Genomic DNA, 25,047 nt, shown 5'->3' with positions numbered 1-25,047 from the left:
TTTTAAACATTTATTTACAGGGGAAAACATTCTTGACAATAGAGACTTAATCACAGAGCAAGCCTGGACAGGGCAAAGAGGTTTGTAGGGACATTAGAAAAGAGCTCTCCTCCCCTGCCTCCCCACCACACTCTGCCACCCAAAACCATCTCCTCTCTTGAGTGCAAAGTGGTACAACCCAATGGAGAAAAATCTGGCAATACCTAATACAACTTCATATGCATTTGCCCTTTTACAGAGCACTTTCTCCTCTGGGAATTTTACCCAGAAAATGCACTCCACAAACATGAAAAACAAAAACACGTGCAGAAGATTCAGCACTGTGGCATTTGTATAAACAAAATATTGGAAACAATATAAATATCCATTCCTAAGAGACTAATTGAATAAACTGCAGTACATTCCCACAATGTAGTACTATGAAATTGTGAAAAAGAATGAGGAAGATCTCTGTGAACTGATAAAGAGTGCTTTCCAGGATATATTGATAAGTGAAATAGAAATATAAATTACACATATATATATGGGTTTTTTTTGTAAGAAGTTACACAAGAAGTATAAACCAGAAACAAATGAAAATGATTGTGAGAGGTGGATGAGCATAGAGAGATGGAATTGGGATAAAAGTGAGATCTCTTTGGGAATAACTTTTTATTTAGTTTTGACTTTTTAATTATGTAAATGTTTAAAATTTTCTAAATAGATAGATTGATAGAAATGTTGGGCATGGGGTGGTATGTTTGTTAGAGTGTGATACAATTCCAATTTTTGTCAATTCTGATTGTGGATTCTTTTTCTTATAAATCCTTTCCTTTTCATTCCTGTAGCCAGTGCCCCAGCTCTGTCCCTAACTTTCTCAATTTAAAAATACTGGGTCAGTATTGTCCTGACCCAATGAACAATTTGGTTATGTCCAAATTGCAGGCTGTCATTTATTGCCATATTTTACTATACATTAGTAGCGTCATTGTCTTAAAACACACTAAGTAGCTCTCAACACTTTCTGTTAAGTGACACTTGGCCTTGTGGGCCCAAAGCCAAGCAATGACATGGTCCTCTGCCTCTGGTTTTCAGAGCAGCCCGTAAGAGTGACCCTTGGAAAGATTTCCAGCTATTAGAGGGACATGTAGTCCTCTTAATCTGGAAGACCAAACCGTCTTCTTTTCCTGAGCACTGGAAACATTGGTCAATATGACAGCCTCCTTGCTCATCCCAGAAGTAATTGTATCAACTTGACATTGTGGCCTGGGGGATGGGGCTATGAGAGAGTAATAGGATATAAACTCCAATTCTTTTCAGCTGCTGGCTAGGATTAGCGAATAGAGATAAATCGAATCCCTTTGCTATTTTTATAAATCACAGCTTTGATTTAGATTTAGATTTGAAACATCTGAAATTTCTCCAGAAATGACATATAAAAACTACTAGTGGAAAGATACAGAAAACCTACCTTTGGTTAAGGAATCTGGCTCAGTTCCTCTCCCAGACAGCATTTGGGGAAGTGATCTCCATAAGGTTTTATTATTACTGATCACTCTGTACTCCTTCTTGGGCATTTGTCAACAAATTGCTCCAATAAAAGTACTTGCGATAAATCCCGTGTGTCCTGTGGATTCATCGCCTTGTAGGCACAATCCTTCCTGGAGATATTGCAGTTGGTGGTTCAATGACTTTGTAATTTAAACTGTAACCGGTAGAAGGAAGGAAACAGCCAGCCTCATCTTCTCAAAGTAATGACTTAGAGCTACTGTTCTGAAGATGTGAGGGCTTCATGGCTCTGTTGTTTCTATCTTGTTTCTGTGTTCATTACAGTGTGCTGAACCTGGGGAGGGCATAGTTAAGTCTGAGAACTATCTCAAATCAAGAACTGTTGAAACAAATGTGTTTATTTATGTTGGAGGAGAAAAGACTTAGGGGACACATGCTAAAAGTATTCAGATATTGGAAGGGAATATCATTAAGAGGAAACAGACTGATCATGCTTCCAGCAAGGCTAAACTGTAAGCATTGGTGGGAAGTTACAAGGCGGCAGGTTTGAATTTAACAGAAAAATTAATTTTCTAATGCTATCCAACAATGGAACAGATTGCCCAACACTAAAATATATCCAAGCAGAGAATAGATAACTCTCTGTCAAGTTTATAATTTATTCATCTCCAATATCTCCTGTCAACTTTAAGGGCCAACTCATTAATTCATTCCACATTCATTCATTCAACTATTAATTATTATTGAGGAATTGTTATGTACCAGGTTACTGCCTAGATATTGTAGAAACAATGATGAATGACAGCAGATATGGCACCTAACATCATAGTCTCGTAGGGTGAGAGACAATGACCAAATAATCACACCATGAGAGTGTGATATTAAACTGGGATGAGTGTCATGAAGGGAAGGAATGTGGTCCTATGAGAGCATATGACAAAGGAAACTTCCTAAACTTGGTGGGAGTGGGGGGAGGGGGGCTTGTGAACAAAGGCTTTCCTGCTGATGTGATGCTTGAGTAGAAAGTTGGAAGATGAGTAAGAGTAAATCTGGTCTGGTGGGAAGAGGGAAAGAGGGAGAAAGGAAGGAAGAGGTTTCCAAGGAGAGTGAATAGCATTTGAAAAGCCCTGTGGAAGGAGAGATCATGGTGTGTTTTTCCCAATCTTTACTGATAGTAAGAATGACCTGAGGCTCTTGTTAAGTATACCACTTTCTAGGCCTTTCCCCTTAAAGTATTATCTAATGGGCTTGGAAATTTTAATTTATCAAATAACTTGAATGATTCTTATCATCAAGGAAGTTTCAGACACGACATTAGAGGACCTAAAAGAAGACCAGTGTGGCTGAAGCATAAAGGTTGTGGGGTTGTGGCATGAGAGGCAACCTGTGTCAGTGTGTTGGTCATTATTCTGAGAACAATATGTAGGTTCGTAGAATTGTTAACTTAAAATTGAGGGAATTTTTTCTTATAGCTTCAATTTTCTCTGTGAAGAAGAAAAATGGTTAGCCATACATAGGAGGGGCAGGTTGCACAGGCATCATCACAGTTTTGAAGAAAATGGGGAAGTGAGAGGGTCAGTTGGCGAGGAAAAATTGGTAGGATTGGTCGTCAGTGTTGAGGGCTCACTGAGGTTAGTAATTGTAGATTTATAGTGATAACAATTTGCTCTACTATGTTTTTCTCCAGCAATTATCAGATGCTTAAGTGTTACCAGAGAGAAAGCCCAAAAGCGGGGTTGATCTCAGGTTGGATGTGACAAAATACAAAGGCATAAAGGAGTTTGGGGTATCAATGAGAGGGGTTTTGAAATGAAGGATTATGGCATATAAACTGGAAAAGAAGGGAAACGAAGAAGTTAACAGGCTGAAGTATTACTTAGCATAGAGGGGTCAATAGACCAGAGGTTCCCATAAGCCCAAAGTGGGAATGGTTGGAACTACAATATCGTGGTCGAAGGTAATGTGCCTAGATTCATGATTTGGAGATAGAGCAATCTTGCATAACATTGATGTCTACAGTATTACGACGTGGAGATGGGTTTCTTGGGGTTGTGAAGGAAAAGGTTATTGGAAAAGAGGCAGCCAAATAAGTGAGCAATAAAATCCTCTCATTCCTACTACTGTGATATCGGAGAATTAAGACTGGAGGAGGGGATTTCGCTTCACGGCATGACCTTTGTTTGCTTCCACTCTACTAGTCAATATGTGGGTGGCTGTAGGTCAGGGAACTGGGTAGGATGATGATACTGGTTTAGATCATCACAAACCACAAGAAACTTAGGGGTCAAGACAGCAATGCCTCAGGCATGGGAGCCAACGGAGGCCAGGAGGACATAAATACTAAAGAACAAAGCATGGCAAATGGCCATGAGTTGATGGAGATGATGAGCAACTGGAAGATCTGTAGACAAAGAGAGAAGAATAAAAAGAGAGATTGAAAAATACGCAGAAAGCCAAGCAAAACCAGGCATTGAAGTGAAGACAACATAGGCAGATGGGGCACACCTGTAGTGAAGGAATCACCTTGCTTTGGCTCAGCCTGAGCTGTGTTATGTCCTGTGACCCTGATGAAAACCAATCCAGGACAAGCCTGGCCTGCAGATAGTAGTAAATGAAAACAGCCAGTTGATAGGAAAATGTCTGGTTGAAAGAAATACTTGAAAACACAGTCTTTTGTCTTTGAAGATGGCCCTGTTATACTTAGACTCTAAATTGGGATTTGCAGCCAAAAAGAATTTCTTCCTATTTTCCCTTCCCTGGAGATAGCTTATTTGCCTATATAGCCTTTGGAAAACAGGATTGTAATGCTTCATGAGTCCAGAAATAACATTTCTTCAAGGATCCATCAGGTGGGGACTGAACATCAAATAAACACACCTGTCCTCCCCTTGCACAAAACCTGTGCATCCAAAGCTGAAATGCTGCATGCATTATAGGATGATTCATCTTGAGAAAAATATGATGAAATAGCTTAAGAAATATTGCATTTTGACCCAGGCAAGAGGGTGACCGTCCTTCAGAAAGCCTCCCGGTAACCCTTGTCTAGCTGTGCCTTATACTACAGGCTAGAGTCCCTGGAGCCAATGGGGTGGGCCCATCCAAAGATGCACTTCCCTTCTAGACCATACTCTGATATCTAGGTTTCTAGAATTCCTGTCTAAATGGCCTTGACCCTACTTTAGTGCCTGGGTGGGTCTGTTCCCTTGGTCTTTGCTCCTAAGGAAAAAATAGCACCCCTGGGGTACGCTGTAGATTAAGTGGTGACCAACGGACAGGTGTTTGTGGAGGCTGTGGCTGGAACTTAGGCACATGGCCTGGGTGTTCACATGCATGTGAGCAAATACGGAAAGGAATCGTGGGAGGAAAGGAACCTGCACTGCCATGCTCTCAGGACTCTGAGAATTCCAAACTCAGACCTGGCCTTGCAGGTTGTATGAAGTTCTATTTGTTACAGTAGAAGAGTAGAACACATTTTATTTAGCAGTCTGTTAGCTCGATTTGTATCTTTTAAATATTTACACATAGCATATGTGGGCCTCCATTTGTACTCTTCGTAAGCCCCAAATATTTGGGACAGGCCTGGGCTTATGTGTACAAAACACTCCAACTTTATGTAGTCCTCCATTGTAGCACTGTCTTCTGCTTATCTATTTTTGTATCTCTCTCTCCTCTTGGGCATTTTGCTCCTCAAACCATGTCCTATTTATCTTTAAATTTCCCACCAGGTAGCTGCCTCTTGGCACATAGTCAGCACCCAATAAATATTTGTTGAATCATTCAATGAAGGATTATTCAGTCATGGAAGTTCTCTGGCTAAGGCAATTCTCTGGTAGATCCTTTCTCTGTTCTTAAAATCCCAGGGTCTCTTCCTCTTGCTTAGTCCCTGTGGATGCCATATATATTTCCTTCATAAAGCTTAGTTTCCTGCTCTATGTTACATATGAATTTGAGAGGTGGAGAAAATTTATTCCTACCAGGTGGTACCAGAATTCATCTTAGCAAGAGGAACTGTCTTCTTGTGGAAAAACACCGTGAAAATCTACTTTGCTCTGTACAAGAAAGTGTATGGGATCCAGTGCTGACTAGAGCAAAAACTCATAGGGAAAGAAAATTACTTTGTACAAGAGAAGATGAAACATTTGGAGTTGTGGAGGGCAATCTGGCAAGGGGAGAGAAGAAAGGAGCCAGCAACATGGTGGATGCAAGATGATGTGACCCATTTTTGCACCCACCTTCAACCATCTGAGTAAAGATTGCTGTTTCCAAAAGCATGTTTAATATGATTCCCCACCCCTACCCCCAACACACACACCCAGAAACTGAAGAAAGGACTGCATTCTTACCTTGGAATTATATGGTATAGAACAGAAGCAACATGCAAAAATGCAGAATCCCAGAGATAAGGATTACTCTGAGAAGGAAATGTTAGCTTTCTTGAAAATTTATAGAACTCCCAGGGAGGGTTTTGAACTTCCATGGATTGTGGAAGGGGCAGGAGTTCAAGAGTGTTATCTAGATTGTGACGTGTATTAACCATGTCTTATTTTCTTAATTCCGATGCTTTGACATCTGGGGCCTTGCCAACGCTGAAGGGACTGCCCCTCCCAGGGTTGGCCAATTCCTAGAGATAGTAAACAACTCACCCATAAGTATGCCTTTCCAATGCAAACCACAGTAAGGGCTCTTACCCACAGTGTCCCCCTCTTCCTCTGCCTCCTGATCACCCCAGTTCTTCCTCATGTGGCCCCCATGGTGTGGTGTGCCCTCTCCTTTTGGGATCTGTGAGTATAACAGCTATCTTTTCAATGGCAGTTGTCTCTTGATCTGTTGGCCTTATCAGACCTAAATAATAATAAAACATTGAGTTGCTAATACCTGCAAACCTCCCCATTGCGGTACGTTCTCCCCTCTCAGTACTGCTCCCCACTTCCCTCACGTGACTTGTGACAGTTTGCTCTAAATGCCGCCCCCACTTCCCAGTGAAAACTGCTCCTAGCTTGCAAAGAGGATTCAAGTGGTTTATTTCCATCTCAGAGGACACTCTGGTTATCTAGATTTCTTTTTAACCTATTAGTGGTTTTTACTTACAAAAATAAAACACATTATAAGAACATTTTAGTACAAAAATTTACAAAGTAAATGAATTAAAAATATACATATGAAAACAAACACAATGTTTATTACTTTATCAGTATATTTTAGGGGGTTTTTGTGTGAAAGCAACAGAAGTCTACTCTGGCTAACTTAAAAGGAAAATAATTTATTAGAAAGAAATTTTTTTTCAGCAGCAGCAGAAGATTCGCCCTAAGCTAACATCTGTTGCCAATCTTTCTCCTTTTTTCTTCCTTCCCCCCCAGTCACCAGAGCCCCAGTACATAGTTGTGTATAGTTGTAAGTTCTGCTGCTTCTGTGTAAGCTGCCACCACAGCATGGCTACTGACAGACGAGTGGTGTGGTTCTGCATCCAGGAACTGAACCCAGGCCGCTGAAGCAGAGCGTGCCGAACTTTAATCACTAGGCCATCAGGGCTGGCTCTAGAAAAAATTTTAAGAGATTAGATCTGTATGTAGGGGACACGAAAGAATGCCCATTGATGTAATAAAGCATATTTCTTCCTTAGGGAAGAATTGAAGGAAAGATTGAAGAGCTAGGTAAAGATCTTTGAAAAGGACAGGAATCAGAGTAGTTCTGGGCATTGTGGTAACAGAAACCCATGCAGTCTCTTCAGGGCTCTGTGGAAGCATGCATCAGCTCTGTCCCTTTGCATGCTTGTGTAAATATCCTTTGAGATTCAAACTCCCAGGAAAGTGTCAGTTTGCTTAGCTTGAGTTACAAGCCTTCCTCTTGGCCAAGGCACCTTGATTGACAAAGCGGGGGATGGTCTCCAGACAAAGTATATTTCTATTACCAGAAGCTGAGGGAATGGATTTGTAAAACAAAAACTTCAGGTGCTCATTGTAATTTTTCACACATCAGTATGTCACGGACATTCGCTTATGGCAGCACCTACATATCTATCCTTTAAAAAGGCTCAATGTTTTCTGAGTGTGGATGAAGTATCTAGATGTTAAAACCTTTCTGAACAAGGAACGTCCTGAAGCTTCTTCTCATCTGATTGGACTAGCTGATTTTAAACTATAGGGTTTTTAGTTGCTTTTCAGCATGCTTGTTGTCACACTCTTTGCTGACCTCAAAGTCTCTACTGTGGCCCACACTGCTTAAGCAGCATTGAAAGTTGACCCCTGCCCTAAAAACAAATTCTGATTTGGAGCCAACTTCTTGAAATAGAAATTGGTTTGCATCTGGGTGCAGAGACTGTTGATTTTGCATTCCAGGTACAGTTGCAGAGAGCTCAGTTTGCAAACGCGCAGCTGCTGGCTCTTTCAAATAATAATAACTCCTATTTATTAAGCCCCTAGCCTGCACCAGGCACATTACCTACTTTATCTCTACTCCTTATAGCTACCCCAGAAGCTAGGTGCTGCTATCCTCTAGAGAAATAGAAACTGAGGATCAGCAAATGTTAACCACTTCCCCAAGGTCACAGAAGAGCTGAGCTGGGATTTGAAATCAGCTCCATTGGCCCCTAAACCCTTGGCTCTTTCCATGCTGCTGTGCGTGGAAACCTACACTCAGCAGTTCTGCTCAAGCCACCTTCTCCAGCTTCCTCTTAGTGTTTGTGAACGTATCTGCCTCCAAAGTTATATTGGAAACACCTCTGAAAGTACATATTGTTTTTTAATTATCATTGTGTATCCCATGGCAGTCATCCTGATGCTTTACACAAAGTAGATGTTCTTTCTGTCTCTTACTATTATCCCTCTCTTCTCTCTGTTTACAAAGACGTGTGCTTGCACACACACACACGCACACACTCACACACACACACACATACACATACAGATTTGGGGGGAAAATGAGTTGTTTTAGATGATACAGATAGCCATTGAGTCCTTCCACTTTCTGATGAGCCAAGTTCTAAAGTTAATTACTCAGCTATCTCTTCCAGTAGCAACAGTCTAAATAAAAAGATTGAAAAGCTGAATGGCTCCTCTCTAAAAAGCATAGGAAACCAAACTTAAAAATCTCTAAAGCAACTGCAAATGCTCCCTCAATAGATGATCCACTTTGCTCAGGCTCGGAGGGACAACAAATGAGGCTAAAAAGTCTTGAAAGACAAATACTTATGAGTACTGAAAGTGGATTTCAAGGAGCTGGCAAAATTCTAATCTATGCTAGTAGAATAGGTTTGTGTAAATTAAAAATGAGGTGAGTGACCCTGGGCAGGAAGATAAGTGCTAGTAAAAGCCAAAACTTGAGAAAAAGCTGACATACTCATGACTTCACTGGGTCAGGTACAGAGGCTGGGGAGAGGAAAGGAAGACACTGCAATGGGGAAGCTGAGGAGACAGGAGATAAAGAGGATGGTTTGAGCAGAAGTATCTAGAAGAAAAAAAATGCCCTTAAATGTACTTGAATTCTAACTTACAATGCAACCTTCTACCTCTCACCGAGAATAGTTTTTCTTTTTCTTTAACATCTGAAGTTTGCATAGAGAAATGGAAAATCAGAATCAAGGAAATTTTTTTGGATGATTCAGACCCAAAATTTCTGAGAGTAAGAAGAATGGGATCGGATGTGTAGAACAGAGAAAGGGAGAGAAGGAGATTGAATTGTCCAATTTTTCTCCACTCCCCATTTGAATTTGTCTATAAAGGTAGGTCACTGATAAATCCTATAGAAATAAGCCCATTTCATTACTTCAGTGGACAATTGGTTGAATAGCCTTTGTTTATCTCATTTTGAGTTCATGTGTGTGCTTAAATATATATACTTTAAAAAATCCTGCAATTTAAATGCCTGGTTTTCATGATTTATTAGGATGAAGATACTTAACTTGATTTCTAAAGATGGCTCTCAAATTGTTCTGTGTGTAAAGACTATCTGGGGAATTTCTTCAAATTACAAATTCTTAGGCCTCCCCGCCAGAGAGTCTAAATCACTTGGGTTGTGGTTTGATCCTGCACTCTGCACTTTGAAAATAATTCCAGGTGATTCAGATGTAGGATCCTAAAACTATACTTTAAAAAATATTGGTTTGTGTAATACTGCCAATAATGCATTAATGAAATATCCAGATATTAAGTATCTTTATAACAAATTGATATGTTTTCAAATTCATTTTTAGTCTTTATAATTTACGATTGTTGGATGGCCTATATTCATGGATATGGTAGAATAAAGCAGAGGGTGTTCTGGTACTATATGGCTATTACTAACAGGGAAGGGTGTGTGAATCTTAAAACATAGTATTCATGCTTGAATGGGTGTGAAAAACCAATCAGAGTTGAGATGATCAGAGAGCCATGGCCCTCCTCCTCTGAAAGGGAGGAAAAGAAGACTCAGACTATATCCCTTTCAATCTCTTTCCCATGCTCACTTAACATTGACATGTTAAATGATTCTCAAAGAGTTGATGGAAATATATTTTCATTGGTAGACAAGGCTTCAATCTATTTACAAATAAGTTTATCTAGTTATAAAGAGGACTTTTTTTGTCTATGTGAAGGTAGTCACAAATTTATAGGCTATGATGGTGAAACAGTAGCATCAAATGGACAAAATGAGTACTCAGAAATGAGATTTAAGGTTTATAAGATAAAAAGTCTGAGTAAAGAGGGTATCCCCTACTAACAAAAGTGGTCAAACCTTGCAGAGGTAAATTCAAAGCACAAGACAATTTTCATATTTTGAAAGAGAAGAAAGCACTATGGATTCCTATAATTTTTATTATCCTTATAATGAGTTGATCCACTTGGTAAAACCTTTTTGTGTCTTCTTCAAAAACATTCTCTAATTGGTAGGAATATTCCTTAACTTTAGCGTGGTTTTTCTAAATAAAGTCAATGTAAATATAAGTCACTATGAATCTAATCTAACCTTCTAAGATACTAATAAAAGTAATATACTGCATAATTTAATGTAACTAATTTTAAATTAGGTAAAACACATTTAGATTTAGTTCATGGTGGATAAAACCAATGATGTATTCATTTAGGGTTTTCTTTATATAGAATCATGTCATCTGCAAACAGTGAGAGTTTCACCTCTTCCTTTCCCACTTGGATCTCTTTTATTTCTTCTTCTTGCCTAATTGCGCTGGCTAAAATTTTCAGTACTATGTTAAATAAGAGTGGCAAGAGTGGGCATCCTTGTCTTGTTCCTGTTCTCAGAGGAATGGCTTTCAGTTTTTTTCCGTTGAGTATGATGTTGGCTGTGGGATTGTCTTATATGGCTTTTATTATGTTGAGGCTTTCCTTGTGTATCCATTTTATTGCGAGTTTTTATCATAAATGGATGTTGGATCTTGTTGAATGCTTTCTCTGTATCTCTTGAGATGATCATGTGATTTTTATTCTTCCTTTTGCTAATGTGGTATATCACGTTGATTGATTTGCAGATGTTGAACCATCCCTGCATCCCTGGAATAAATCATGCTTGATCGTGGTATATGATCCTTTTAATGTGTTGTTGTATTCGATTTGTTATTATTTTGTTGAGGATTTTTACACCTATGTTCATCAGTGACATTGGCCTGTAATTTCCTTTTTTTATGTTGTCCATGTCTGGTTTTGGTGTCAGGATAATGTTGGCCTCATAGAATGAGGTATACATTTAGAAACTGATAGATCTATTGGTTCAGCATGGATCAAATTGGTTTAAACTGAAAAACTGGTCCAACTCTTTTAAAGTTAAAACTAACTCAAACCAGTTCTAACCAGTCCACAAAATTACAGTTTTTAACCTGCTCAGTTACTTAACTGCCTTACTTTCCACAACATTTTTGTCGAACTAACCTCACCCTAAATCTTGCCCATCATCAGAAGCTGCATCGCCTCTGAAGTTTCCATTTCAAGTAAATCATTCTTGGACCACCACAACTTTTTCTTCCAGTTACGTCCTGTAGTTTCCTAACTGTAACAGTTCTTGCCTTGTCGATGTCTCTGCTCCATACTCCACCCCCTTTTCACCATCCATCCCCCTGCTGTCTCTATTTTCCTCCTCACTCAGCTTGGATTCCATTCACAATCCCTCACTGTAGTCACTTCCTTGAAAATATCCTCAGCTCACTTCTTTTCACTACCTTCCTATGTGTTCGTATACCAAATCCCAACCTTCATTAAACCCAACCGTTTACTTCTTCTGTGCTTATGCTGGAGAAGCAGAATATTTTGGGGGAAAGCCACAGTGCAGCTGAATGGCATCACTTGAAATCCATAACTAGAAACCCAAAATGGGTACTGTCTGACAATCCTGTTACAGTGCTTTCCCCAAGTATAGCAAGTTTAATGAATGGGCCCCCCCTCCATAGGGACAAAGCAGGAAACTTCTTTACTTTTCTCCAGCCAGTGCTTTCCAACCTAGTGAGTAGGTGTTTTCTTCCCCACTCAGAGATGGCATCTCAGGCATATTCATGCTTTCTGACCACTTTCAGCCATAAACGGACACATTCTTAGATCAAAGAAAAAAGTGTAAATCAGTCTAAATTACAACTCAAGCTTATCACTCAATTCAAATTTCCTCCTGTTCTCCAGCTCAGGTCTGACCCATGGTTTGAGGATATTCAGTGGGGAAGAAGAGCATGGTCTGTATTTTCAATGTTTCTTCACTTTTCTCTTCCATTCCCCTCCCCCGTCCCACTCCCACTGGCTTGTTCTGTGTCTTCTGGCTCCTGGAGGGTCAAGATCGAGAAAAGATGAATGAAATGAAAATGGGGAAAGACCTTTTCACTTAGCTGAGACTAATGGAAGTTCTCTCTTGTCTGTCAGTTGACCTCTGTCAGGTCAGGTATTCAAATGCTGGCTCTTCTGTTGGCTTTAGTGACCCCCTCCCCAGCAGAGGGAATCTTTGCTCTATTAGAGTTAGCAAACTCTTCTGACCCACCACCTCTGTTTCTGCACCCCACTACCTCCACCATCACCATGACAAGAGGTACATCATTGGCCCTTTAAACCTGGAGTCCCCTCAGCCTTAAAGGCAAAGAATTCTTTAAACAAAGATTCTATAAGAATGTTCATATCTGATTGCCCTCTCGAGCCACCACTTGTATCGTACAATTTACAGTACATGTTCTTGGTCTGCTGGATCAACACATTTCAGGATGATTCCACTCCTGAGCTCATTTCTTTTTTTTTTTTTTTTTTGGTGGGGAACATCAGCCCCGAGTTAACTTGCAATCCTCCTCTTTTTGCTGAGGAAGACTGGTCCTGAGCTAACATCTGTGCCCAATTTATGTGGGATGCCACCACAGCATGGCCTGACAAGCAGTGCATGGGCGTGCACCCAGGATCCGAACCTGGGCCGCCAGCAGCGAAGTGCGTGCTCTTAACCGCTATGCCACAGGGCCGGCCCCTCCTGAGCTCTTTTCTTGCCCTCTCACCATGAGCAGGTGAAAGCAGGAAGTAAGCATCTGTAGCTCTATGTATTTTTTTTTCTTGAGGCTCCCATAATGGCTCCCTTGCGGCTCTACCTACTGTCTATGAGGAAGGCAGTGAAATTAATCATTCAAAACTCCATCTTTCCTCTAAATCCCCTTCCAAACAATTCGCCATGAATTCTTAAACCTTGGTTATGTAGGCTATAGGAAGTGATACTTACTAGGCCATTTGCTATCTTTTTGTGGATCCTTCATACAAGTGTCTAGAAGACCTCTCAATTTCTCTCAGCTTTTGAACTCTAACTGAAATTCTGGAATAATGGGAAATATCCCATTCAAAATCCTTTTACATCTGTAATTTATGTCCTTTTGTCCTTGAGATGACTGTTTTATTCCTTTTCCTTTCACTTCACATTGTTTGCACTCATTTTCTTCTATTCACTCTCAGCTGTTGACTTTGTCTCACACTTTGTTGAAGGAATAAATATCATGATAAGGAAACTAAGTAGACAAATGTAACCATATTTTCTACTTTCCTTTTTGGTTCCAAGAAGAATTGTTCCCTTTCAACTAGAGTTTATTGTGGTAAAATTTCTGAGGTTATCAGATGGGAGAGGAAGAGCTTCTGCAAAATTTGTCTTGGAAGACAAGAATCAGAGCAGAAATAGAGGATAACTGGGCTTAAAACCTGGCCACCAAAATTTAGAGGACACAACAATTTCAACAAAGATTTTAAAAAATACTTTTCTATTATAATAGGATGAAATTATGTACAGTTTTATTTTACTTTTATTTTCATAAACATTAACACAGCATATATTTATTGATATCAAAAAAATACAGAAAGACCTTTACCTGTTGTTATGCTTTGAGAACAAATAACAGTAGTCCCCAACTCAACTACTTGGAATAAAACAGAAAATTTATTACCTCACCTACAAGACATGTTGAGATAGGGTTGTTCAACTAAGAGTTCAATGACATCATCAAGGACTCAGGTTCTTTCTATGCCCAGACCATTCTGTGATATTGGTTTTTTTCTCAGTCTAGCTTCTTCTTGGTGGTGAGATGGTTATACCAGTCCAGGCATCAAATTCAGACATGTCAATTTTTGGGGGTGGGAGGGGTGGGGGAGAGAAAGATTGGCCCTGAGCCAACATCTGTTGCCAGTCTTCCTCTATTTTGTATGTGGGATGCCGCCATAGTGTGGCTTGATCAGCGATGTGTAGGTCTGTGCCAGGATCCAAACCCATGAACCCCAGGCTGCCGAAGTGGAGCACATGAACTTAACCACTACACCACCAGGCCAGTCCCAGACATGTTAATTTTGAGAGAAAGAAGAGTAAAGCAGTCTCCCAGGAGTCTTCCCTTCATATCTCATTGGACAGAACTGGCCAGGTGACATCCTCTAATCCAGTCACTGGTTACAGGTGTAGGATTACTATGATTCATTAGACTAATCAGGATTTATCCCTTGGTTAGAGATGGGATCACATTCCCCGTGGAGTAGAAATTGGAATTCTGTTTGCAATGAAAGAGGGGCAAATGGAACTACTGCAGGTTTATAATGAATGTAAGCAACAGTGTCCAGTTCCCTCATCGCCTTCCCCATTCCTGCACATTATTCAGCAAATTCATTCTTTCAGCAGATGTTTATTGAGCATATACAATCAGCCAGTCACTGTTCTAGGTACTGGGGACACAATGGGAAACATCTTCAATTTTGACTTCTTCTGGTGGCTGCTCCCTATGTCTAAATTGTATGTTTATATGCTTATGGGGCAGTTTCTTGATATATCAAATTTAGACATTGTCTATTGACTTTCTGCCATGTATCATGAGGATTTAGCTATTTTATATCACTACCCATCTCCCCTACCTCTCTCCTTATGCATAGTCCCTTCCTACATCTTCAAATAGGATTTTTAAACCTCTGTTTCTTGTTTCTTATTTAATAAACCACAGACAATCTCTCTCTCCCTCTCCCACGTCTCAGCATTTAGCATTTGTTGAATTCCTAATAGCAATTTATTTGGCAACAGAAATATGAAATCTTTCTTATGTCTTTTCCTTTCTCGGTAGTTTTCTAATGCCATTTTCACTTGCTTTTAATTTTCACCCTTTGGTGCCTTGGAGGTGGTGCTTCTTTTCACATTGCTTCTCTCTCAATCAAGGACATCCAAAGAGTGAAAAACTTGATACTGCATTTCCTTGGGAACTCAGTGTCTGAGGGCAGATAGCAGAAATCTGAGGGAAGGCTCTCACTTTATAGACAGTTTCTCTTGGCTCCCAAATTCTTAAGATAAAGTCATTAGTCTTCCCTCCACAATCCTCATCCTCCTTTTACCTCTCAACCTCTAGCTATATCTTTCTTTTAATGTTGTCAATATTAAGAATATTTACGTTTCACACTGTTTCCCTTGATTTGCCCTTGTTGATTCTAAAAGGTGAAAATCAATAAATAATAATATCATTTATGACAATAAATAATATCATATTATTAAATAAAATCATATTTTCTGCTACAGAGTCAAATAGTGTGCCTAGATTACATTTTTTTCCCTCCATGTCCCTCCAAAGAAATTATTTCTGTCAAGAGTTTGATTGGATTCTCTCTCTCTCTTTCTCTTTTTTGAATAAGCCACCAATTATCTTATCATAGTATCAAGTTATGCCAAGCTTTTAACCATGCTTTGTAATTAAGAGCTTCCCAACAACTGATTTCATGAATGAGTTCCAGGTCAGCTAGGTTCTTGATCCCTCAGCCCTCAGGTCAACCAGGGGGACCCAGGCTCTCAGAGCATACAGCGAGTTTGGCTTCCAGGGGCATGCAGCCTCCTCCATTTACTTTAGTGTGCCTGATATGTATATTACCATTTTTTATTTATGCAATGATATGAGAAACATTGAGAGGTACTGGAAACCTTTCAACTTTCTCTCCTTTTTTTCCCGCAGAGATCTCCCAGAATCTGAAGTTTCCTCTTGCAAAGTTACAATCTCAGGACTTCCCTTCCCTGCTTCCCTGGATTAGATTTATCATTTTCCTGGATCCCGTCTTTCTGGGTTTACTGTCTCATTTTCCTAGAGCGGAAAAGTGTTCTGAGACATTTTCCAATGTGTGTGTGTGTGTGTGGATTTCCCCACACATCACCAACAAACAATTCTCTGACACCAGCTGGATGTCCTACAATTCAACTCAATTCTGAGGAGATAGCTTCAGATCTCACAGGTTAAGGGCTCAGTTCCAACAAGACGCCCCCCATCCCCCACCCCACCTCCCACTTCAGACACCATTCATTACCTTTGCTTCTAACCACTTGGCTATAGATCAGAGGTTCCAATGACCTCCTCCTCGGGTTCAATTAATTTGCTAGAGTGGCTCACAGAACTCAGAGAAACATTCTGTTTACTAGATTATCAGATTATTATAAAAGGATACAATTCAGAAACCAGCCAGATGGAAGAGATGCATAGGACAAAGTATGGGGAAAGGTCAGAGAGCCTCCGTGCCCTCTCCAGGCATGCCACTCTCCCCAAAGCTCCACATGTTCACCAACCTGGAAGCTCTCTGAACTCTCTCCTTTGGGGATTTTATGAAGGCTTCATTACATGGGCATAATTGATTAAATCATTGGCCATTGGCGATTGATTCAACTTCCAGCCCCTCTCCCTCCCTGAAGGTTGGTGGAAGGTCGGGGGCAGGACTGAAAATTCCAACCCTCTAATCACATGGTTGATTCTCCCAGCAAAGAGCCCCCATCCTTAAGTGCTTTCTAAAAGTCATCTCATTCTAACAAAAGATACTTTTATGCTCTCATCACTTAGGAAATTCCAAGGGTCTTAGGAGCTCTGTGCCAGGAATGAGACAAAGACCAAATAAATATCTCTTATTACAAATCTTGATCTTTTGAAATACCATGATGGTGTATCTGTGGCGCCATTTCCATTTATTCACCTTGGCATTCTAGAGGCCTCTTCACTATAGATATCCATGTTCTTGTTTAGCTCTAGAAAATTGACTTCTGTTTGTTTTGACATTTTCCACTTTCTCTATTCTGTCTTTCTAGAATTTACATCAGATAGGTAGTGGGCCTCCTCGATAAATCCTTATTGTCATTTTTCTTTACTCTCATATTTTTCTGTCTCTTTATCTCTTTGATCTGTATTCTTAGAGGTTTCCCCAGATTTACCTTTCAAACATGGCTATGAAGACCCTAGAGCAAAGTCCTCCTTACTTTGAAATTTGGGGATATCCAAGCTGGTTTCTTATCTGTTCAGCCTAAAGAAAAATCTTCCAGTTGGCAAACCCCATTCACATACACAGAGCTTCTATTCAGCCCTTCTGTTGCCTCATTCTTAAATGAGAACGGATAACCAACCATCATTAGGCATTTGTAGAAAGCTTGCAACATGAAATGTAAATAAGCTAAATAAAGTTTAACTAGGGTAAACCATCAGAAAATTGGGCTTCAATGGAAAGAGATAATTCCAAGATCAAAAGAGAACAAAAATAAAAACTAGAAAGTTAGTCAATTTCTTTCGTAAAGAACTATCATTTATCAATATCGTTTTACCTGGAGAAAGGTAATAAGTTAGCAGTTCTTTGCATAGATTTTCAATGTAGGCCCCCTTTTTTGCCCCATATTTTGCTTTTGAATCCATAACCTCTTTAGGGTTTAGCCTGGCTCCCTCTTTGGCTGACTTACCCTCTGAACATATAAATTCCTCTATTTGTTTCCATTGGTTTTTGTTTCTTAGAAAGTTTTGAAAAATCGCATCCACTGGTGTTCTCACATCCATTTCCTTTGTTATTAGGAAAAATACCTTTCTGTATTTCTTTGCCATCATTTTAAGGGATCTCTGAGAGAGGACAATAAATACATGTGTTCAGTGCAAGATCCTGAACAGTGGACAAATTCTGATTTTTAGTTTTTCTGAAATATTTTTCATTTCATTAACCAGTTGATGGTGCATATATTCCCCCCCAAAAGACTGCCTAATTACCAAGAATTATTAATTAAAGTATTATAACACCACATGTCCCATACTGTTAATAATCTCCATCTGTGAACTGCGTCCTGAATTATGAAATTGAGGTAGAGCTTATTCTGGTCAATGTTGCTAGTTAGTACTCCAACTAGTATAAAGCATTCCAACTAAGACTAGTCTGGGTGATGAGAGGCTGCACTTACTCCTCAGAAAATTATAGAGAAAATTCATAAAAAGACTTTGCAGAAGAAATAAATATTCTTATAACGGGATGGCTTCGCAGATTTCTGACAATGATAGGGTATGAGAGGGCTAGATGTTTGTGTACCTCCTAAAAAATTTTGAGAACTTATTTTCAATAAATATCCCTTTTATATTTTAAGTCTGTAATTTTATTTGTCAAGATTAAATTGTGCAAAAGACAGAAATATTGATATGTAAAATTAAACTATTACAACACATTTTTAAACTTTATCCAGTGGAATCTAAATATCATATGAAGTTCTATCTATCATTATCCATTAAAAAAATACATGAGCAAACTATTTTTAGTAGTGCAGTTTTGTTGCATTTCCCCTTCTGAATTTTATCCTAATATTATATGTATTTAGGCTGGAAAGTCTTTAATTAATTGCCTTTATTGGTTAATTCTATGTAAAAAAATGTATGAAAGTAAGTTGAAATGGAAATATCAATATATTTCCTGTAACTATAAGATTCTAAGGGTTAAATTCTTTAAATTGATTTATCATTACAACATTAGTAGCTGCCAATTATTCAAAACATTATAAATGTATCATAAATTTTGAGAAGTATTACATACAAAATGTGAAATTCTATTGAAAATGAATCTTTTAATGAGATAAAAATAGCTTTTTTTTTTTTGGCTGTAGAAGACTGGCCCTGAGCTAACATCTGTTGCCAATCTTTCTCTCTTTTTTATTTATTTATTTTTGGTGAGGAAGATTAGCCCTCAGCTAACATCTGTTGCCAATTCTCCTCTTTTTTGTGAGGAAGATTGGCCTTGAGCTAACATCTGTGCCCATCTTCCCCTGTTTTATATGTGGGACACCTGCCACGCATGGCTCGATAAGCAGTGCATAGGTCTGTGCCCGAGATCAGAACCCACAAACCCCGGGCCGCTGAAGCGGAGTGTGTGAACTTAACCACTATGCCACCAGGCCAGCCCTTCTTCTCTTTTTTTTTCTTGAGGAAGATTAGCTCTGAGTTAATATCCGTGCAAATCTTCTGTTTTGTACGTGGGTCGCTGCTAGCATGGCTGACAAGGGCTGTAGGTCTGCACCCAGGATCTGAACCTGCGAGCCCGGGTCACTGAGGCGGAGCATGAAACTTTAACCACTACACTACCAGGCCAGCCCAATATAGCCATTTTTCCTGATTAATGCACATTACTATGAATAAGTATTACTTGTTTTCAGAATGAGGAATTGCTCAGCAACTTTTCTATTCTAATTTTTTACTTTTATAGATGTCATCGATGAGGGCTTACCTAGTAAGTAGATGAAAATGCACAGAGTTTTGTTACAATAATGTCACTCATTTTTTGAAACTCCTTTTGAGCTATTTGTCAAAAACATATATTTTGAAAAATTATATTTAATGATCTAGAATTTGACAACACAAGTTTGTTCTTTCAGTTTTTTGAAAGCATGACTTAGAAACTACCTGACGTACACACAGATTTGTTACTCGGTCATTAAGGTCATTAATTTCCTCAAACCTCCACCAATGTTTTGAATTCATTTGGTGTCTTATGGGTTTTTACGCCCTGGAGCAGTGCACCATCTTAAGATGCAGCGGAACATATAGCACTCTTTTGAAAAGTGGAAGAGGGCAATTGTGAAAAGGATTGCTTGACTGTAATATGTTCCCAGTCCAATCAATTTTAGGAAAGAAAATATCTGAAAGATGAGGATCCAGTTTGATTCCCTTCAAACCATTCTATCCCTTGGGAAGCCTTTGCGAACTCCCAGAGGTAGCAGCATTCCAGAACACTATGGAACTATAGGATTTCAGTTCCTTTCAAGCCTTTGATTTTAAGAACCATTGACGTTTCTTTTCTCCTAAAAAGGAAACAACAGTTTCAAAAAACTTTAAAGAGGGTCTCAAAGTGATTGGGGAAAAAATAAATGTAAACTGTGGAGGAAAAAAAGATCTGTGGTCAGGAAGCCCAGTAGGCAATGAGGAGACTGCAGAAAAGTGAACCAAATATAATCCAATGTTCCGATCGGATGAAAAATGGAAACTTAGAGTTTTAATCTATGAGAGGGGTCATGAAATATATGTAAATGCAGATTATCTTTTTGGGCCAAAACAGCCAGCTGATTTCTTATCTGAAGATCTTAAAATCATAAATTATCGTTGAATTATAATAGTTTTTGGAAGATTCTGAGTAAAGGTAGGCTGACAGATGATTGGTTTGGGACAGTGGCTTTCAATCTTTTTAAACACAACTCACAGTTAAAATACAATTTACATCTATATAACTGAAATGGGAGTTCTGTCAAAAAAAAAAGATTATACTTACCCTGACACTGTGAGATATTCTCTAATATTTTGTCTTCTCTCCTCCATTCTCATCTATTAAAAACAATGCTGGTCAAGAATCACCAAATTTGTTTCACAACCCACTAATGAGTAATGATCTGTAGTCTGAAAAATATTGCCAAAAGATCTGCTGAGAAACAACCTTATAACTTTGTATTAAATATTTATTTTAAAAAATCTTGCAAAGAAAAGCACACCTACGTTTAACTCACCCCTGTTTAGCTGAAACCAAGCTGTTCACACCCCAAGGACAAAACCAAGATTCCTTTGGTGGCAGCCCACCCCAATTGTAGGTGTACTGCCTAAAATGAAATAGCCTCTAGAATGCTACAGAACGACGGTAAATAAGAAACAAATCAGCCTAATAGAGGATCAAAGGCCTCATAAGCCAACCTTTTAATTGATGTAAACCTTCTGTTCTGGGATGATAGAAAGTAGGGTTGGAATGGGGGTGGAGGAGGCAGGGAGGTTGGGAAGGAGCAGATTTAAGAGGATGGATGATGTAAGCGGAAAGTTACTGGATCTTCTTCACACAAATGATCTTCCCAATCGAGGGCTAGATTATCTATGTGTTGCACGCATCTTGCAACTGATAGCTGTCCTCATTTGCCCTCTCTCTCTAGGAGGAGAAATATGCGAATTAAACAAAGGCATCAACTTCCTAAGAATGTGCTATTGGAGTTGGCTCCAGCCTACAAGGGTGATGAGAGAACAAACACATCATTAGGGCGCGATCCAAGCAACCCGAGTAAATGAACACAATAGAAGGGGGCTGTGGGAAGACCGCTGAAGACAAGAAATGGGTTTTAAAAGAAAGGAAAAATATAAATTTCCAATCTACCTATTACTCTAAGGAATATTTTGAGTGATTCTTCTTACAATAGGTAAAAAAAAAAATTAAAGGCAAATGAAACAAAAAATTTCTGAGTTACACCACGTTATCACTTCCAAATCAAATTACAAAACAAAAAATTAAACAAGATTTATTACCCTGAAATGTTTCATGATTGAAAAAAATATCCAGAGTGCCTAGCACTCTGAACACTTACAACACCCAGAACTATCAATAGAGAACTTATTGGCGGGATTAAAAATAAAAGAAATAGGGGCCGGCCTGGTGGCGCAAGCGGTTAAGTGCGCGCGCTCCGCTGAGGCGGCCCAGGGTTCAACGGGTCCGATCCCAGGCGCGCACCGACACACTGCTTGTCAAGCCATGCTGTGGCGGCGTCCCATATAAAGTGGAGGAAGATGGGCACGGATGTTAGCCCAGGGCCAGTCTTCCTCAGCAAAAAAAGAAGAGGATTGGCAGATGTTAGCACAGGGCTGATCTCCTCACAAAATAAATAAATAAATAAAATAAAATAAAGAAAGAAAAACATTGTCCTAAAATCCAGTGGAGAGCCAATTGAAGTGGTCCTAAATGGAATTACCTGGAGGAGCTTTTAGACCACTAGAAAACAAAGCTTCATCCTGACCAATTAAATCAGAGTTTCCAGGAATGGGACCCAGGCATCAGCATTGTTTAAAGCCAAAGTTGAGAACCGTTGCTCTAGACCCTTCGTACTCACAGCGTGGTTTGTGGACCAGCAGCAACAGTATCCCCTTGGAACTTCTTAGAAATACAGAATCCCCAAGCCCTCTCCTAGACCCCACTCAATCAGAATCTGCAATTTAACAAGATCCTGAGATGATTCTTGTACATATTAAATTTTGAGAATCACTGATTTAAAAGACGCACACTATTAAATTCTGATGTCTACTGCTTCCTTAATATTTAACTATTTCTTGTTCACTGTTGATGAACATCACAGTACTTGGAATGAGCCAAGGGGCAGCACCTGTCTTGTTTCACTGACTTCTTTAATTGCTCGGAGTTGGTGCCCTGATGCCTAAGACCTGTAGGGCCAAATCTTGGCTTGATCCTAATTATGAATAGCCCTGACCCTGTGCAAGTGAGATCTGAATGTTGCTAGGATACTACGTAGAATCCAGTGTCCTTTGCTAACAACCGTATCCTGACAAATTTTGGTATGCTAATCCTATTTATTTATTCTTTGGATTAGGCATCAATATTAATACTAAGACCTTGCTCCTGCCTTCTCCCTCTCATAGTTTTCTCTTTTCGTTTCTATTGGTAATTCTAATTAGAACCCTACTCTGAATCCAAAAGGGTGGCTATGGGGGCAGTTGGCCTTCCTTGCTTATGCCATTTCTCCCTCAAAAAGGTGGCTGGAGTTCTGAATCCATACGCAGAACTGGATGATGATGCTACCCAACGGATTCTGCTGGTACTGGCTTTTCAATATATCTGAGCTTCATATGTCTTTTTGATTTTGTTTGTCCACCACGCTACTGGAATGGACTTAGAGCCGTTAAAATAACTTCTAGAATAGAATTCCTCCTATATTCTATTGCAGATGACCCCTACAGCAAAAACTCTTCAGTCCCTGGCTCTGGAACTGGACTTTTTTATAAAGTCCCTGCTCTAGTCTTACTTTCTTTCTAGCCATATTTGGTTGTATTTGACCCACAAAACTTCATGTCTCATGCCTAGCTGAGCTCTAACATTATTCATATGGTAGATAGTCGATGTATAATCATCTCAGGTTCATAAGACTTGTAAGGAAATCTCAGAAGGCTTCTGTGTATAGAGACAAAGAAGCAAAAAGTAAAAGAAGAAATGCAAAAATAACTTTTACTAAACCAGAAAAGTTTTTTTCGTTATGTTTCTGGTGAACCTCACCTTATTCTTGGACATGTTGTTGGATTGTCCTTATGTAGACATACTCTGAGATCCTGGGGAAAATGTCTCTCCAGGCACTGGAAGTGGAAGCCTTAAAGGATTCTCCGATGACTTACTCCTGTAATCATAGGCTGAATTTGGTGAGATGTGCAACTCTGGCTCACTGAAGAAGAATCAACTTCTGGAAGGTAAGATATGAAATTCCTCCAAAAAGGAACATAAAGGTTCGTATGGTATTCAAATCATAAGAACAAGATATGTAGTTGGTTCAGAATCAGGAGCTTTTAAACGGAACAGCTGTAACCCATTTGGGCAGTCATGCAAAACAGAAAGTTGGCAGACCAGATAGTCTTTTCAAACATTAAACACACGATGCTTGGGGCCAAATCTTGTGATTAAGAAATCAAATGTTTTCTTTTTCCCCTTCCAACCTGTTCTCGGAGTGTGGAAAGTTATATGATTTTTCTTCCCTGACTCTCTGGTTGTGGTTATTGGGAACTGCCCGTCTCTTCACCACTGGAGGTCAACTCAATTCAGTTCAATCCAGTCTAGTCCAATCCATTCCAATCCAATCCAATCTAATCTAATCTAATCCAATTGGGCCTCATCCACTTTTCATTGAGAGAGACGTATATGAACATAAAGAATTTACGTGCCTTAGGGGCTGATATACCAGGTTGTCTACAACTCAGCTCATAAATATCTTGACTCTGGTGCAATATCTTTACCTATTTGTTTCCACTGAGGACCTAGAAATCTGGTTTCTAGACACTTTTTTGCATCCTGGATTGTGCTTCCTCTGTAATTCCCAGATTCTTTATATTATTGATTTTTCTAATCCATTTGGGCATGACCTGTTGATTTTGTGACCAGCTTTAACTGATACCTGCATCTCAACTCTCTCCCAATGCTTGTCCTCTTTCTCCTGGTACTTGTCTGTACCTCTGTCCTTCATTTCAACCTTTCAGGTTTCATTTTCTCCTCCCACAGCTTGGCCAGGTAGGAACTGATTCCTTTGAAAGAGTTTCCTTTCAAGTACACGTGCAGAGATATGCATGAGCATCTGGTGTGAGCCTTTTGTTCAACTTCAGCCCCTAGTGAAATATTGAGACAGATATTCTGAACATAAGAGAAAAATGGAAGATTAATGAGAACAAACATCAGAGAAATGCCTTCATATCTAGAAAACATTAAGAACGTGCTTTGGCCACATTTAAACAATTGTGTGTCTGGATTCCAGCCTCTTTCTTTCTGGTCTACCTGAGGTACATCAGACTCCCAAGAGGCCCAGCGGCAGGAAATAGGGGGTTATAGTTAAAAGTAGCTGCTGGCTCTTGGCTCTCATGAGGAAAGGGGTGAAACCAAAGCTTCTAGTCAAGAGGCAAACACCCAAGATGGTCTTATTGGCTGTTGAAATATGGGAATACTACCCCACTAATTGGTAAACAGACGTTGCCCCACCTTCCCACACACTCCTCCTCTTTGGTGGCCCAACTGCCTTCACAGGTTCTTCTCATGCCTCCAGCAACTAAGAGTTTAAGATTTGATTTGTGGATCCTGGGCTCAGTTCCTGGTTAAATATTGTGAAAATCATTCCTGGATGATCACTCTTGATTCTGGTAGGAACTGAGTGCTTAGAACCTCTTTCGGAACCAATAGGCAAGAAAATAATCTTTCAGATCATCTTAGGAAGCATTATGCTTGTAACTTGCCCCTGAGTTAAATTCCTTAGGGGCTGCCCAGATTCATCCTATTCCTTTTGCTTCACTAATTTGGTATTTGACTATCTATCTGATGACCTAATTTTTCTGACTCTCTGTCC

The 25,047-nt window shown here is 39.5% G+C and overlaps 1 long non-coding RNA gene across 1 annotated transcript in view; it reads left to right on the top strand.

The window, feature by feature from the left end:
• LOC147914368 (uncharacterized) overlaps window positions 1–23,452 on the top strand; it is a 66,167-nt gene extending 42,715 nt beyond the window's left edge. Inside the window, exon 3 of the long non-coding RNA XR_015555305.1 lies at window positions 23,300–23,452. This is a non-coding gene — a long non-coding RNA (uncharacterized LOC147914368). The remainder of the gene's footprint in view (window positions 1–23,299) is intronic.
• Window positions 23,453–25,047: the final 1,595 nt, after the last annotated feature.

This window comes from Ceratotherium simum, chromosome 20 (genome assembly GCF_057802395.1).
Source record: "Ceratotherium simum simum isolate JZ-2026a chromosome 20, ASM5780239v1, whole genome shotgun sequence".
NCBI lineage: Eukaryota > Metazoa > Chordata > Mammalia > Perissodactyla > Rhinocerotidae > Ceratotherium > Ceratotherium simum.
Note: the sequence above shows the minus strand (reverse complement) of the source record. Positions and strands in the feature narration are given on the sequence as shown.